The 15,223-nt window shown below is 42.1% G+C and overlaps 1 protein-coding gene across 2 annotated transcripts in view; it reads right to left on the bottom strand.

Annotated features, from left to right (window-relative positions):
* Fbxl17 (F-box and leucine rich repeat protein 17) overlaps nucleotides 1–15,223 on the bottom strand; it is a 411,968-nt gene that overhangs the window by 272,704 nt on the left and 124,041 nt on the right. The window lies entirely within an intron of this gene.

Genomic DNA, 15,223 nt, shown 5'->3' with positions numbered 1-15,223 from the left:
TACTCTAGGAGTATTCTCCGAACTGGGCCAAGCAGAGGCACGTCTTACTGTCCCACCCCACCCCAACTCTTCATTTCTCTCATTCCTGGTTTTCCCTGATGCATACTCCCCAAAGGGAAATCAATAACATTTACATAAAGGTGGCAGGATGTTGGTTACCCTCTTCAAATAAGGTATATTTACAAATAAGCAATTTTTGCTTAGTAACAGACAAAATAATTCATCTGCAACTGTGTGTATATATGCATGCCTAAATATGCCACCTTATGAGGCAAGAGTGACTTCACGGATGTGATTAGAGGGATTGGTCCTGGAACGGACAGATCATGGCAGATTATTCAAGCAGGTCCAATGTAATCAGTGAATGTCTTTTAGGTGGAGAATCTTCTCTAGCTGGTCAAGAGACATGCATCTGAATCCTGAGAGTCGACCAGCCTTGCTCCAATGGAGGAAATGGAGAGGGGACCAGGGTTCCATGCTGGGGACAGCCCTGGCCTGACAATCAGGAAGAAGAAAAGATAAAAGCCTACAGCCCTAAAGAACTGAATTCTGTCACTACTTGAAGAAGCAAAAATCGTAGACTCTCTCCGAAAGCTTTCACAAAGAAACACAAGCCATACTCTGACTTTACCTGGAAAGACTCGTGACAGACAGAATTCTCATTTAGACAACATTTGAGCAGTTTAAGCATAGTATGTGAAAGTTTGTCACAGCAGCACTTAAAACTAGGACACAGCATTTACAGCTGAAAAGAGCTCTCTGAGGACTAGTTTGTCTTCTCTGGGACACCACCAGATCCTTCTGAGGGGAAGGCTGTCCCTATAGGAAGCAGAATCGTAGGTCTAATCCAATTGCCAAAGGCCTCAGAGCAGACAAGTCTCACCTAAGTCAGTTCAGCTGAAGTCCCCCGAGAGCAGACACTAAAATCCACGGTAATGCATGGGCATAAGGGACGGCTGAGCAAATCAAACGTGGCCAGGGTGCCAAGACTTAAGTCTTCAATTCGTTTATATTTTGATTTTACATCTGTGTGCAGCTGGTGGCAACTGTATTGGCCACAGTTCTAGAGAATGAAAAGTCATGAAGGAGTTGGGAAAGAGTCAGCCAGGCAGCTCCCAAACTCACTTTGTGTCTTAGATCACAAGGGAGAAACTACACTCAGAGTTGAGACGCCACGGCTCTCTGCTCTCTGAAGCTTACTGAACAACTGTGTGAAGAAACGAGAAAAACAGGACTCTGTGGGCACATCCCAGAGGCAGGACACTTCCATGGTGGCTCCTTCAAGGGCCATGAGGTCTCCTCTGTAGAGAAAAGCTCTCAAAAAAAGCCTCTTTGCAATCTGTCCGTCTGGTCAGATGCTCATGGAGTCAAATCCAGCACACACTGGGCCCAGGAACACCAGAACTCCAGAGAGAAGGCAAGAGCAGGAAAAAGGGAGTTCTGATAGCTCCTCATCTGGTGGGCAGAGGCTGAGCACCCCAGTATCTGGAGCACCAAGCACCCTGCAAGATAACAGACTCACACATGCTAAAAGCAAACTTCTGCTGAGTGAGCTATGGTGGTGCACGTCTGCACGCCTGTATTCTCAGCACTGGAGAAAGGCAGGCAACCTCTGTGAGTTCCAGACCAGTCAGGGCTGCACACTGAGACCCTGTCTGAAAAACAAAACAACAACAGAACAAGAACAAAACTCCTTTAGGCTATCTAAACATGTCCAGGCAGCTAACCAGTCAAATGTCATCTAGCTTCTACAGTGTCTCTTTTTCTTCTAAGGACTCCTCACTATAACAATAGTAACCAGCACACCATGCAGAGCCCACAGGGGAGCTGTTTCTCCTGCAAAGTCCTAACCCCTTGATCCTTGACCCTTTTATCTCTGCAGCTTACACTGCTGGGCAGTAAACAAAACAAACTACATGTTTTCAAGCCCCTAAGGGCTTGAAAGGGAACTAAAAAGGAAAACAAATATGTAAAATACAATATAAATAACAAGATAAATTCCCGAATCTATATATTCAATTGAAACTCAGTGAAAATTCCAAAGGGCTCACCCTCGTATTCCTGCAACATTTGCGCCCCTCCAATACCTGATATCAGTCCACGTGGCAAAATGGAAACCAAAGGAATCTGAGTGACAGACTGGGAGCTCAGCAAAGGCTGTGGCGAAATGAGCTACCTCCATGACAAACGGACATCAGAAGGACGCGATAACATCCAGGACAGTGATGCCAAAGGGACAAAGCTTCAAGTCACTGTGTTTTCTTAAATAGACTGGCTAGCATTTTTCAAGACAAAAAGCACAGTAATGGTTTATAAGAAACTATGGACAACAAAGAGGATTCAGTCCCCATCATCTCACAGCCAGGCACAGGAAACAGAATCTAACCCCAATGCCTGGTAAAGGCTCTCACAAATGGGCAGACACTGGGCAGGCTCTCCTTAACATTGCAAAGGTGAAGGGATTCTGCATCTGTAGACATCTGCCACATGAGTCAAAGGGGAAAGCATCCTGGGTAGGAACAACCGGTAGGACCGACCTGCTCAGCAAAGTACTTCCTAAGGATCCTGATGACAGAGACAGCCTTCTGCTGTCTTTAAAATTGTCCCCAAAAACGCTAAGATTGGCTGTAGGCAACAGTGAAGTACGAATATGCATCCTATACTGCTAAAAATCGATTCCTTCCAGTGAGTATGCTCAAGTGAACCCAAGCTCCATAAAGAAATGCAGCCCTGTGTAGACAGAAGATGTACTCAGGCTACAGGAAGACGCCAGAGACCTGTGAACAGTGAGGTGGCATCCACTGTTTTCAGGCTGCTACAGCGGGTCCTCGTCACACAGCCATGGCTACGGGGAAACTGGATATTTGAAGAGAAGTCAGGGTTCACCACATTAATGAAGGTACTTAATGCCAAAGAAATATGCATTTGAAAATGGCTAAACTGGTAAATTCTTTCAGTTTTTGGAAAATATGTTTTAGCCAAGTAAGAAGTCATTTTCAAAAGGAAGACATTAAATACGCACATAAAAGTGTGCAAAAGAAAGGAAAAAAAGACCCAGCTGTTCCCGTTCAGTCCCTCATGTCAAGGAAGACACAGGATCACAAAGGTTTAAGCAACTGGTAAAGGTGGATAACAGAAGATGTTAGCAAACTCAATCTATGTTACAGACATGCAAAAACCACAGCAGAAAATGCAACAGCAAGACAGAGCTGCCGGCGACAAAACTCTTATTTGATTACTTTTGAACTCTCCAGGTCCAGATGACGGCACTGAGCCATCTGTGTCTGTCACTGCCTAACGTTTATGACCCTGATGCTACAAGTTAATGGGTATACCACGGCTCACACACTAGGGCTTCAAAGGACAGAACAGAAAAATACTTGACTCATTAAGGCCATTTATTGTGTGTGTATGTGTGTGTGTGTGTGTGTGTGTGTGTGAGAGAGAGAGAGAGAGAGAGAGAGAGAGAGAGAGAGAGAGAGAGAGAGAGAAACAGAGAGAAACAGAGATAGAGACACAGAGAGACAGAAACAGAGACAGAGACACAGAGAGACAGAAACAGAGACAGAGACAGAGCGAGCACGAGAGCGAGCAGTCAGTTCCTGGCTGACATGTGTTCATGTGGCCTTCCTGATGAGCATCTGACCAATACTAGTAAAAATATGACAGCATCCAGAGATCCAGAGTCAGCTGCGGGAAGCTAGCTCCCAGTTGATCATCACAAGACACAGGCACAACATCTCTACAGGATGTGGCATTATTATTCAAAACTCTGCAAACAGCCTTGCCAAATTCATCACATTCATTTCCTTGCTAGGGAATATTATAACAGTGCCCTCCAGTGTTTCATAAAAAGCTCCCTGAAATAATCCCTCATACTCTGGAACAGATAATTACATCAAGAAAACTGACATTTTAATTAAACTTGCTTTCCTTGTAATTCACCGGTAGTCTTGGGTTATACAAACCACAAAGGATTTGAGTAGAGTCTTTCTACAAGGAGTTTCTGAGTGCCTCACTCTCATTTTTAGACACATGTAAGGTATTTAAAAGAACCCTAAGTCAGAATGTGGAATATAAGTAGTCACTTTTCAGTTTAATACTATATTTGGGGGGGATTAACTTGTAGCCATTCACATAAAAGAACAAAATTAGTCAATGATTGCTATGGCCAGGTCTGTACTTAAATATAAGATGCGATAATCATTTCCTAGGAAATATGGAATATGAGGACTATAAATATGTCTACAATGACTTCAAATTCTTCTTAAAACCAAGAAAAGATGAAAGAAAAGGGAACGGGAGAGGAGTGAAAGCTGTGGAGGACCAGAACACACACCCAAGAGGGCAGAAAGGGAGGGGGCGGCCACAGAGGACAAAAGCCAAATGACCCCCATAAGCTCACATCTTTGAATACTTGGTCCTCAGGTGATGGGACTGTTTGGGAAGGGCTGGAAGGTGTCACCCTATTGAAGAACATGTGTCACTCAGGACAGGCTTAAGGTTTCAAATCACTGGTGCCATTTCAGTATGCTGTCTGCTTCCTGTTTGTGTATCAGGACGTGAGCTCTCAGCTCTTGGTCAATGCTGCTATGATCCCTGCATGATGGTGATGGGCTCCCAATGCTCCGGAATGGTAAACTCCAATAAATGCTTCCTTCATTGAGTTGTCTTGGTCACTGCATTTCATCATAGAAATAGAAAGGTAGCTACAAATGCAATAATTTTTGAAAAGAAAAGGAACATCTGTGTGGATAAATACGTTTAAATGACAATTAGTATCTATATAATTTTCAGAAGCTTTGTCCATATTAGAACCATTAGGGGTATGCTTCTATTCCATCAGTTATAATCCTTGAGGAATAAAATCAGGGTTAAGACTGGCTGCCCCACTAACGGCATTGCTACTGGAACTTTGAGATCATACACATGACCAGACTTCCAGAAGCCTGTGAACATAGAAACCGGGGTAAATCCCAAAGGCACAGGCAGAGGGGGCTAGAGGAATACATCGTAAGGAAAGAAATGAGACTGTGGCCCAGCTCTTGAAGAGTAAAATCACAAAATAAGAAACAGACTGCTGGGAATGGAAAGGAGAAAACAGAGAGTGTCTATGTGGAAGACAGGAGAAGGTCCACACCCTGACCACAGGTCTACATCTGCCCACCAGCAGCTGACTAACAAGAGGCCAGGAGGGCACTTTCTGACCAACTTTGATTCAAGAATGCCAATGCTATACATAGTAATCAAAAGGGCAATAGGTCACATTTTTTCCTTGGGCAAATCCTTCCCATGACATCATGGAACTGGGAGCATCAGGGAGGCTTTCAAGTCCCTTGAAGCATGGCGTAAACAAGAAGAACCACTCATGCTAAGGGTGAAAACAGGACTTCCAGAACTGAGTCACCTCCAGGAGGTTCATGACAGTGCTCAGACATGTGTCTGTGTATTCCTTTCCAACCTTCTTTAACTTATTTTTGTTATGATTTTTCCAACTTTTATTTTTCTTTTATTTTTGAGATTAGAATATAATTGCATCATTTCTTCCTTTTCTCTTCTCCCTCCAAAGCTTCTTATGTAGCCCCTCCTCCCCTTTGATCATCAAGTGTTGCTACACGCACACTTAATGTTTATATTTGGGGAAACTTACAGTTTATATTTAGGAATATATATGTATTTATTTCATTTATATCCCTAAATGTAAACTGCTCAGTCTGTACAATGTTGCTTGCTGTGTGTTTTCAGGACTGATCATCTGGAAAGAACCTACAACCACCAATGTACTAAATCAACATGATCCCTCACCATATTCTAACAGCCTAAACAGCTATAGCCTTATATCACAGCTAAGTGTAGTCCCTTTGTCAAGGAAACTTCTGTTTGCAACAGAGGGAGCCCTCTATAGGAAACCACAGCCAATCAGAAAGCAGAGCTGTGAAGCCCAGTCCCAATGGACACATCTACAAAGCACTCCCAAACCTAAGGCTCAGAGAACTTTACAGAAGAGGGGCAGAAAGATTGTGAGAGTCAGAGGATCGGGGAGGTTGTGAGACTGTCTCCTAGGAACATCAGAAGTGACAGCATAAAGTCCCACTGACATGACTGCCTAAATACGAGCTGAATAAGGACAACAACAGACCTGCCAACGTGCACGGGGCCAGCAGGTGAGGCCTGGGTCCCTCACAGAGGACTGCCGGCAGATAAGGAGTGCTGAGACGGGGAGCAGTCTTCCCTAGGGAGGAGCACACCACAACTGTGCCCTTAGTCACTAAGAGCTCCTGTGCCCTTGCAGGGACACTCTACTGCCACCGCCCAGATCTCTCATTTTATTCAGCACTCGGGTTTGCTCTTTGGGATACTTCACCACCCTGCCCCTCCTCAGAGATGCGCCCTTTGACTCCTTTTTGTATCTCACTGTTCACATTGAACCTCCTGAGATCATTTTATTCAACTCTTTCATCATACCCAAAACCTCTAGGAAAAAAAATGCTTCTGCTGCCATAAGGAATCATATCAAGGCCCCTTATTATCTATGCCTACCAATTTCTAGAATCAAATAAGCTAACTCAAACTTTTCCCCCAAACTTGAGTACTTGTCACCTTGCCTAGTAAACTGCGGTCATTACTTCAGGCTGGTCTCACGGGACTCATCTGGGATAAGTTGAAAATGATGCTTCTTTTCCTCCCATTTATTTAATTACCCAGGTAGATCTCATCTTCTCTGTAAGTTCTTTTTGGCTACTTTAGGGAAAAGAAAAAATGTTCTCTGAAAATACACTTGGCCTTAATGCAAATAAAAAAAATTGAGCAATTTCGAGTACATTTATGCTCTGAAGAAGGAAGCCAATGGTTGACCTGTTTCTACTCTACAACTATTCAGAGTTCTTCTGGCTGGCTGCTCCAGATCTCACCTCCCCTTCTCCATCCCCTTCCTCCCCTCAAGTCTAGGTGATGCTCCTGACCAACTTCTCATGCCACATGTCTGAAATATGTCTGTAGTAGAATATTAGTTTAAGGTGTGTTAATTGTTCATGCTGTGAAACATTTGTTTAATGATGCAAAGATGTGTTGCATTCCTTTATGATGCATTCTGTGTTACTTTGCCTGTCTAAAAGACCCAATTAGTCTAACAAAGAGCTGAACGGCCAATAGTAAGGCAGGAGAAAGGATAGGCAGGGCTGCCAGGCAGAGAGAGTAAATAGGAGGAGAAATCTGGGAAGAGAAGATTGAGGAGCAAGAAGAGGAGAGGAGGACTCCAGGGGAAAGTCACCAGCTATGCAGCGAGCCATGGAGTAAGAAGTAAAGAAAAGAATACAGAAACAGAGAAAGGCGAAAGCCCAGAGGTACAAGGAAGGTGGGGTAATTTAAGAAAAGCTGGCTAGAAACAAGTCAAGCTAAGGTCAGGCATTCATAACAAAGAGTAAGCGTCAGTCCCTGTGCTTATTTGGGAACTGGGTGGCTGGCCCCTCAAAGAGTAAAAAGAGTCCAAGAGCAGCAAGCAAGCTACAACCGTCTCGATCTGGTCTCTGTCCGGCGCTGTGGCGTCTCCTCATTCACTTCACAGACACTGTTGAAAAGACACTTCACATCCGTCCTGAACCTCGGCTACACACTAGAAGCATGTGGAAAACTTTAAAAACCTTCATATGATCACCCCCCTTAGAAATAAGTATGAACAAAACATACACATATTTGTATAACAACAATTAATAGAAGGGGACATGAATTTAAAAGAGAAAAAAAAGGATATACAAGAGGATTTGGAAAGAGGAAAGAAAAGGGGGAATGGTCGTGACCATGCTGTATTCTTTAAAAATGTGAAAAACATGTTATAAAATTTTCAGAGAATAAATATATGGCATTTTAAAAGACAGTTTGAGGAAAGGTAACAAATGCATTCAAAGGTTTTATGTCTGAATGCCCAGATATCCAAAGAACATGCTGAATATATTTAGGCATCATTAGTACATCACACTTCTACATTTAACATGCAACTGTAAAATTGTGTGTGTGTGAATGTGTGTGTATGTGTGTGTGTGTGTGTGTGTGTAAGTTACTAAATTAGTTTGGTACAAACATTAGCTCAGAATTCATAGTGAATAAAATGTATAAAACTGATGTCCAGAAATGCATACATATAGTAATAAAACAAAGTCCACACATGTGTGATGATTTAGAGTGATTGACAACTTGACAAGATCCAAAATCACGTAGGAGGCAAATCTCGACTAGACCTGTGAGGGGTATCTAGATCAGGGTGTGAGCACTCCTATTCCATAGGCTGAGGTCCCACACTAAATCAGGAGAAACAAACTTGCTCTCACATCTGCTTCCTGACTATAAACACCCTAGGACCAGCTGCTTCAAGCTTATAGCCACACCCTCCCCGCAGGACAGACTGTACTAAGACTGATCTGAAATAAACCCTAACCTTTTTAAAGTTGCTTTTGTCATACCACTAAGTGACATGATAGTGGGAGGGCGTGGCTCAATTGTTTTACTAAGAACAGCAGCAAAGATGCCCCAGCTATGTGGGCAGGTACACAGGCCGACTGCCTCAGCCTACTCATCCCTGTTCAGCCTTTACAGGCGGCACACACCCACACACCCGTGGAGGCAGAACTCAGCACAGGAGCCTTGCCCTATGCAAACTCAGGGAAAGCCTCATGCCTGCACCGGTGTGCGCCACGTTGCTTTCAATCTTATCCAGTAAAGAGCCTGCTCCCGCCCCGCCCCCCCCCCGCACAGGAAAACAGCGGCTGCTGTGGGTCAGCACTCGCACAGCCGCTTCCGGTACTTCCCACAGCAACAGCAGACAAAGCACTGACACAGGTCTGTAAAGAGTAGTCAAGACTAAAACTCTAGACATGTCAAATTCCATCCTGAAAACCACTTTCTTTCATGTCATTCTAAAGTGTTCCACACGCTAACTGAAAGGTGATTCAAATAAAAGGATATAAACTATAAAAAAAAAAAAACTTCGAGGACAACTCCTTTAAGTCTCTGAAGTCAGGTCTGGTGCTCTGTGGTTTTCAGAAGCCTGAAAACAGGCAGCACTAATATGTAAACATTAAATAGTAAAAACCAACATTATCAAGTCACACAATTAACAGCCATTTGAGAACAAGGAGCATAATGAATTCTCTATTTACATATTTGTTCTTAAAATGCACAACATTAAAAAAAAGTCTCTGTAAGCTGTCAGGATTTTTATATGTGTGGTAAGAATTTTGAGCTCTTCACCAAAGTAGTAATGCCGAATGTGAATTTGTTAATTAGGTCTCTGGCAGGCACGGCAGTCATAACTGACTTTTCCTGGGCCTTCCTTCTTTACAAAGCCCTTTTCATCCTCCACAGAAGGTTTCTAGAGCTCAGGGTGAACTACACACAGCACTTGGTTAGAAGTGTAAAGCAACCCTGTCACTTTTCACATAGCAGGGGCTGAGAGTCAGGATTTCTCCTCAATTAAAAGATAGCATGTGCACACAGTTTCGGTGAAGTAAAAACAAAGGAGAGCAGACGGACGAAGGGGATTGCACCCTCTCAGCAGACACCTGTATTCTTCTTTCACTCATCTCCCTTCCGGACTCAGAGACGGCAATTAAAAAAAAAAAAGGAAGACACACTTAATGAAATTCTGAACCAACTTCAGTCACGAGTCATACTTAAATAGTGTAAAAGTTTTCCAAATATATTCCAAAAGAAAAGTTTACATTCTTCCTTTTTAAAGTAGTAAAATCACAATAAAAACCGTCATTGCTGGAGACAAACCCTAACCACACCCAGAACCATGGCTTGTGTGCTGTCTGCGGGGCTCACTGTCCGCCAGAGCAAAGACTTCACATCTTTTCAATCTTTACTTCTAAAGGGACAGAGCTGAAAATCAAAGGAAGGAAATTAGTGATTTTGAAATTAGAAGACTATTCTGGCAGACAATTTTATTTTGGACATCCTATGTGCAATAGAAATGTCGGTGTCTGAAATGAGATGCAGTGCAGGGATAGTGTGCAGGGTTAGCGCGTGCACGGTATGGTGCCATCCTCAGTATGACAACATTTAAACAAATTAGGCTAAATGTCTATATTCTTCCTGGATTAGAATACACACCTAAAACTCACTTAACATCAAAAAACTTCTTAGCCTTCCATCTCATTCATGGGCCTCATCCTAAAGCCTGAGCCCATAGGAAAACAGAACGGCCACTCTCCTTTAGAAATATGCTATCCTACTCTGACTACAAACTATGTCACAGGCTAGCATGGAAGCTCCTCCCTTTCATCCTAAAGCTTTGGTGCACAGAACTTGATGCTGGTGGAGCCACCACACACACACACACACACACACACACACACACACACACACACACACACACACACAGACTCTCATAACACCAACAAAAGGACTCCACAACATGGGGGGCCCTGTCAGCAGGTCATCAGAGTGTCTCATCACTTCACCAGAGATCTGGAACGCACAAGCCAGATCACCAAGGCATTCTGCAAATTCTTTCTTTATAAGCAATAAGCCACTTTATCATACTAAACATTCCAAACTCTGTGTGTGTGTGTGTGTGTGTGTGTGTGTGTGTGTGTGATATTTCTTTATTTCCAACCGTTTCCAAAATCCACAAAGAAAGTGACAAATCTGGTATGACCTAAAGCTGGAGTACCAGACCATATACCTAAATGAGCAAGGAATCCGAACCTAGGCCTGAAAGAAAGCCTAGTGCAGATTTAGAAACAGTATTTCCTCAAACATCTTGGCAATGTGTTTGAGTTAAGCATTAACTGCTCCTAGCACACCCCCAATCAGCTAGCCATGGAGATGTAAGAATGAACACCTCCAGGGTTCTGAAACAGCTTAACAGAGCCAAATGTTAATATGGTATGTGAGGAGTCGCACTCCAAGTCAATCAGGAACTCTACAAACACTAACTCCTATCACCCTGTTCTACAAGCAGTTCCAAGAAGCAGCATGTTTAGTTCAGAAAGGTTTTTAATTGAGTGTTGGTAATGTTAAAAGATGGAAGCAAACAGCTAAAATACCAGCAAAATGACTGTGTGGTAAGTAGAAACTCGGTTATTAAAAAAAAAAAAAAAAAAGGCAGCCGGAAGGTCTGTAAGGCGTTTTACTTGATGCAAATACAAAAAACTGAATTATGTTATCATTAAAATGCACAACAGAAAGTTTTGAAATGAACTTGGGAAATGTGCAACAGTCTATAAAATACCACTTTCCGACAAAAGCAACAGTTCACCTATAATCCTTTTTCCTCAACCCATTTTGTCCATTGTGACTCTTAAAACATTCAATTAATGAAAATGAAACTTAAAATGACAGTATCTAGCTTACATCTAAAGTTAAACTATCAAATTTATGGTTTATCTCAACATCATATGTTCTGAGTCACTTATACCTTCCTCATATCAGTGAAGAAACAAAATGATTTTTTAAAAGAAACCAACAAAAGTACTAAAATGACATAACCTATGTTAATTACCAATCAAAATCATACAAGATATAATATCAAGTAACTGGTAACTAATAACCAATAGCACGCATATGTAGCTTACAACAGTTAATTCATTAGCTGGTTCCATTACAGATTCCAGCAATAAGAAATGCTTCCTTTGTTATTACTAGGAGCATATGTTACAACTATCTTTCTATATTTAATGAAGCAGCTACACTGAAACCTACGCTTGGGACCCCCCAGAACTCCATAGTGTCACTATTCTTAGCTGCCATGTAAGCTGCCTGTCCTTATCTCTGCAGTACAGTTTGGCGAGATTCAAGTCAGCACTACAGGCAGTGGCAGTATAGAGCAGCGTCAAGTCTGATTTACATCTTATATCCAATCCTCTATTCCCTGAAAGAAAATGAAAACCAGTATGGTTGTTATGCACTTTCAAATAAGAAGCATAGAGGGATGCAGAAATACCAGTCAGAGTTTAACCAGAAATGAAAATTACTAATGAGATCATGGTACATGAGGGGACTATCAGTAAAGAAATGGGATAGTCTTGTAAAAGAGAAGCTGAACAAACTGGACCTGGCAACATGTGGCTAAGAATTAGCCACTGCAAGAGAGCCTGACCATCGCAACACTGGGCACAAACGAGAGTCAGCATCCCTAGAACACACAGACCGCAGCCACCCATACAAGTTAGAGCTGTCCCTGGGAGGAGCCACAGAGGAAAGGGCTGCTCCCAGTACCACTACTGAAGACAATCTGAAGACAATGGAAGGCAGACAGATGTCATAGTCTCCCTCTCTTTGGTGTTTCTTCTCCATAAAATAGACACTGCAGAGTGAAATCCTGCAATCCACAGGTCTAAAAGGACACACTTAGAAAGAATTCTGGGGGGGGAGAGAGAGAGAGAGAGAGGAGTGTGACTGTGTGTGTGAGTCTGTGTGTATAGTATTTTATAATTCACAACTTTATACATATATTTTGATCACACTCACCCAATTCACTCTTCCCAATTCATCCAGATCTAACCCTACCCCCTCTTCTTCAGTGTTATTACATGAATACATGCATATAAATATACAAATACAACCTTCTGAGTCTGTTTAGTGTTGCTTGTATGTATCTGATTTTAGGGCTAACCATTTGGTTTGGACCATGAATTAATGTAGAAGACTCATTAATTGCCTGTACTTCTTCATCTGGGGTGGTACCCCTGGAGATTTCACCTGTTCACACTGGCATGTCAACTAGTATTATTGTTAGTATTCAGGCGCCTGTACTGGCCTGCCCTTGGGGTTCTGACGGATGTGCCCTCAGCTGCAGCCACTAAGAGCATCACCTGTGCACATTCACTATGTTCCCTTTTAAAAGGGCCCTGCCCACCTCCCATCCTCCTCTCTTTTCCTCTGTCTGTTTCCCTCTCCCTCCTCTCTCACTCACCCCCTCTTTCTTCTCTCAACCCTCTTTCGTTTCTCCTGTCTCCTGCTGCTCCTGTCTTCAGAGGCTGGTCTCCCCCCTTCCCTTTTCCTCTCTTTATGATTCTTTCCCTAATAAAACCCCCTCTGCTTGAACCCTGTCACATGGCGGCCTTCTCTCACAGGCCCCTTTTCTTAAATTACAACATTATTATTGTTCAGGTCTTGCTCAGGCTACAATGTTGTTGAGATTTCCTGGCTGTACACAATCTTGGAGCAGATGTGCTGGTCCATTGGCTCCTGCAATTTAAAAGGAGGATTCTAAAAGACAAACAGGCAGGAGCTGCACAAGAAAGAACAAGAAGGGGAAAGGGTGCGGTTTTGAAGCAACAACAAAGATGCCATCTATCTACTTGAAGGGGGAGGGGTAATTGCAAGGGTATTGCAGTATTCTGCCTAAAACCCATGGTGCTCTTGTCTGTGACTGAACAAAGAATAAGTCACAACCTGAGCAGCTTCCTCGGGCAAGGGGGGCGGGTAGGGGAGAACCTCCAGGGTTAAGACCCAAGATGAGTGTCAATTTGAAACGAAACAAGTACCCTGAAAAAACAACATGCAAGCTTTCCTCTGGCCAGGAGGAAGGCAGCAGGAATGTGGCCTGCCAATGTCCCACTGCGCTACAATCCATTGAAAAGAGGTCTGCAATGGTAGAGGACTTAGGTTCCTAAAGATTTTGTACGCACGCTAATCAACAGCCTCTGTGTGAACCACTGATGGACCACTTGGCTGCAAAGCAAACACTCAAGAAGCAAAGCTGCCTTGCTGGGTCCCTCCACTTCTTTGTGTGTCTAGTAAACAGGGAACCCAGAACCAAACGCAAACCCAAAACTCACCATGGAAGGTAACGAATAATGTCAGAGGTCAAAATCTGTTAATGCTGCAGCTTCACGTGTAAATGTTTGAACATCCTACTCTGCTAAGAAAGCTAACTCTGACTCACACTGAGACACCATGGAAAGGTAATTCCCACTTTCAAAGGACAAAAGAGACACGGGCTCTTTCAGAATCTTGGGGTATTCTCTAGACAACCATTATAAACTGTTGGGAAAGTCAGTTACAATTTTAAGAAATAACAATCGTTAGGGTTCTCTGAGTCTGAAAATTAACATGGAGTGTTATGTGATTATTTTTATAAGTGCATTGCAGCAAGGACACAAATAGGAGCTTCCGTGAAGCCCACAAGGCCTGTCCCAAATAATGTATTGCTTAAAATGGAGGCAGTTCATTACTAATAGAATACTAAGACAAATCATCAAAACTCTCAAGTTACTAATTGTCAGTGTTTTAAAAAATCATGTTTTAAAATAAGCAGATTCTATTTAACTCTGTATTTCACAATGTTTACTTCAAAGTAATAAATATAGTCACTTTTTTCTTAATAGTATATTTCCTGACCACATTACTAAGTCGTTATTAATGAGCCCCAAGTCTGACATCTTTATGCAGACAGTTATATTCTACTGATTTATAAATGGGACTTCATGCATTTCAATACCACTATTTTGTAAGTCACAAGAGAAGTGCAATAGGATCACACTGCTCTTCAAATAAAATTTCCATCACAACAGTATGAGCTAATTTTAAGAATAAAAGCTGACTGGCAGTACCATCACACAGGACACTATTATAAAGACTAACCACGTGTTTGAGAGCTAATAAAGTAACACTGATATCCTCTTTATAAGGCTATTTGCAACAAAATTCATAGTTCATAAAGTGTGTGATGAAAATTCAGAAGAGAATGTGAGATAATATGAGCACAGGAAAATAGTATTTAAAGTATATTGTCAAGAGTTAAGCAAAGTCCTTTCAAAAAGTCATTTTATTTGTTAGGACTTTCACAGGTCACTCATTTCGAGAAGATGAAATCATTTATTTTACTGGTGTCACATTGATATATCTTGCTATATCTGTGGCTGAAATGAAAATGTAGCACAAACAAATAAATATATTATAGCTAGAGTGTGAGCAATACAGTTATAAAATGCAAAGAGTAGTACCACAGAGGTGTTAACCCACTTAACAGAGTGAAGACAATATATGTGACAAATTACTACCCCTTCCTGGAAAAAATAAAAATCAGCCACTACTTTGGGAAATAATAAGAAGGTAGAAGAGTAAATCCCCTGTTCGTATATCACTATAGGACAAGTCACTTTAAATTATTTTTAAATACTATCTCAGCTGTTCAATGTAGTAACTTAAACAAATCATTACAAACCTTTAAGGGGTGAGCAGAGAAACTAAGGAACAACATAGTTATTAATCTTCAATA

This window comes from Mesocricetus auratus, unplaced genomic scaffold (assembly GCF_017639785.1).
Source record: "Mesocricetus auratus isolate SY011 unplaced genomic scaffold, BCM_Maur_2.0 Super-Scaffold_100010, whole genome shotgun sequence".
In the NCBI taxonomy this organism is placed as follows: Eukaryota; Metazoa; Chordata; class Mammalia; order Rodentia; family Cricetidae; genus Mesocricetus; species Mesocricetus auratus.
This window is presented reverse-complemented; position numbering and strand designations above follow the sequence as displayed.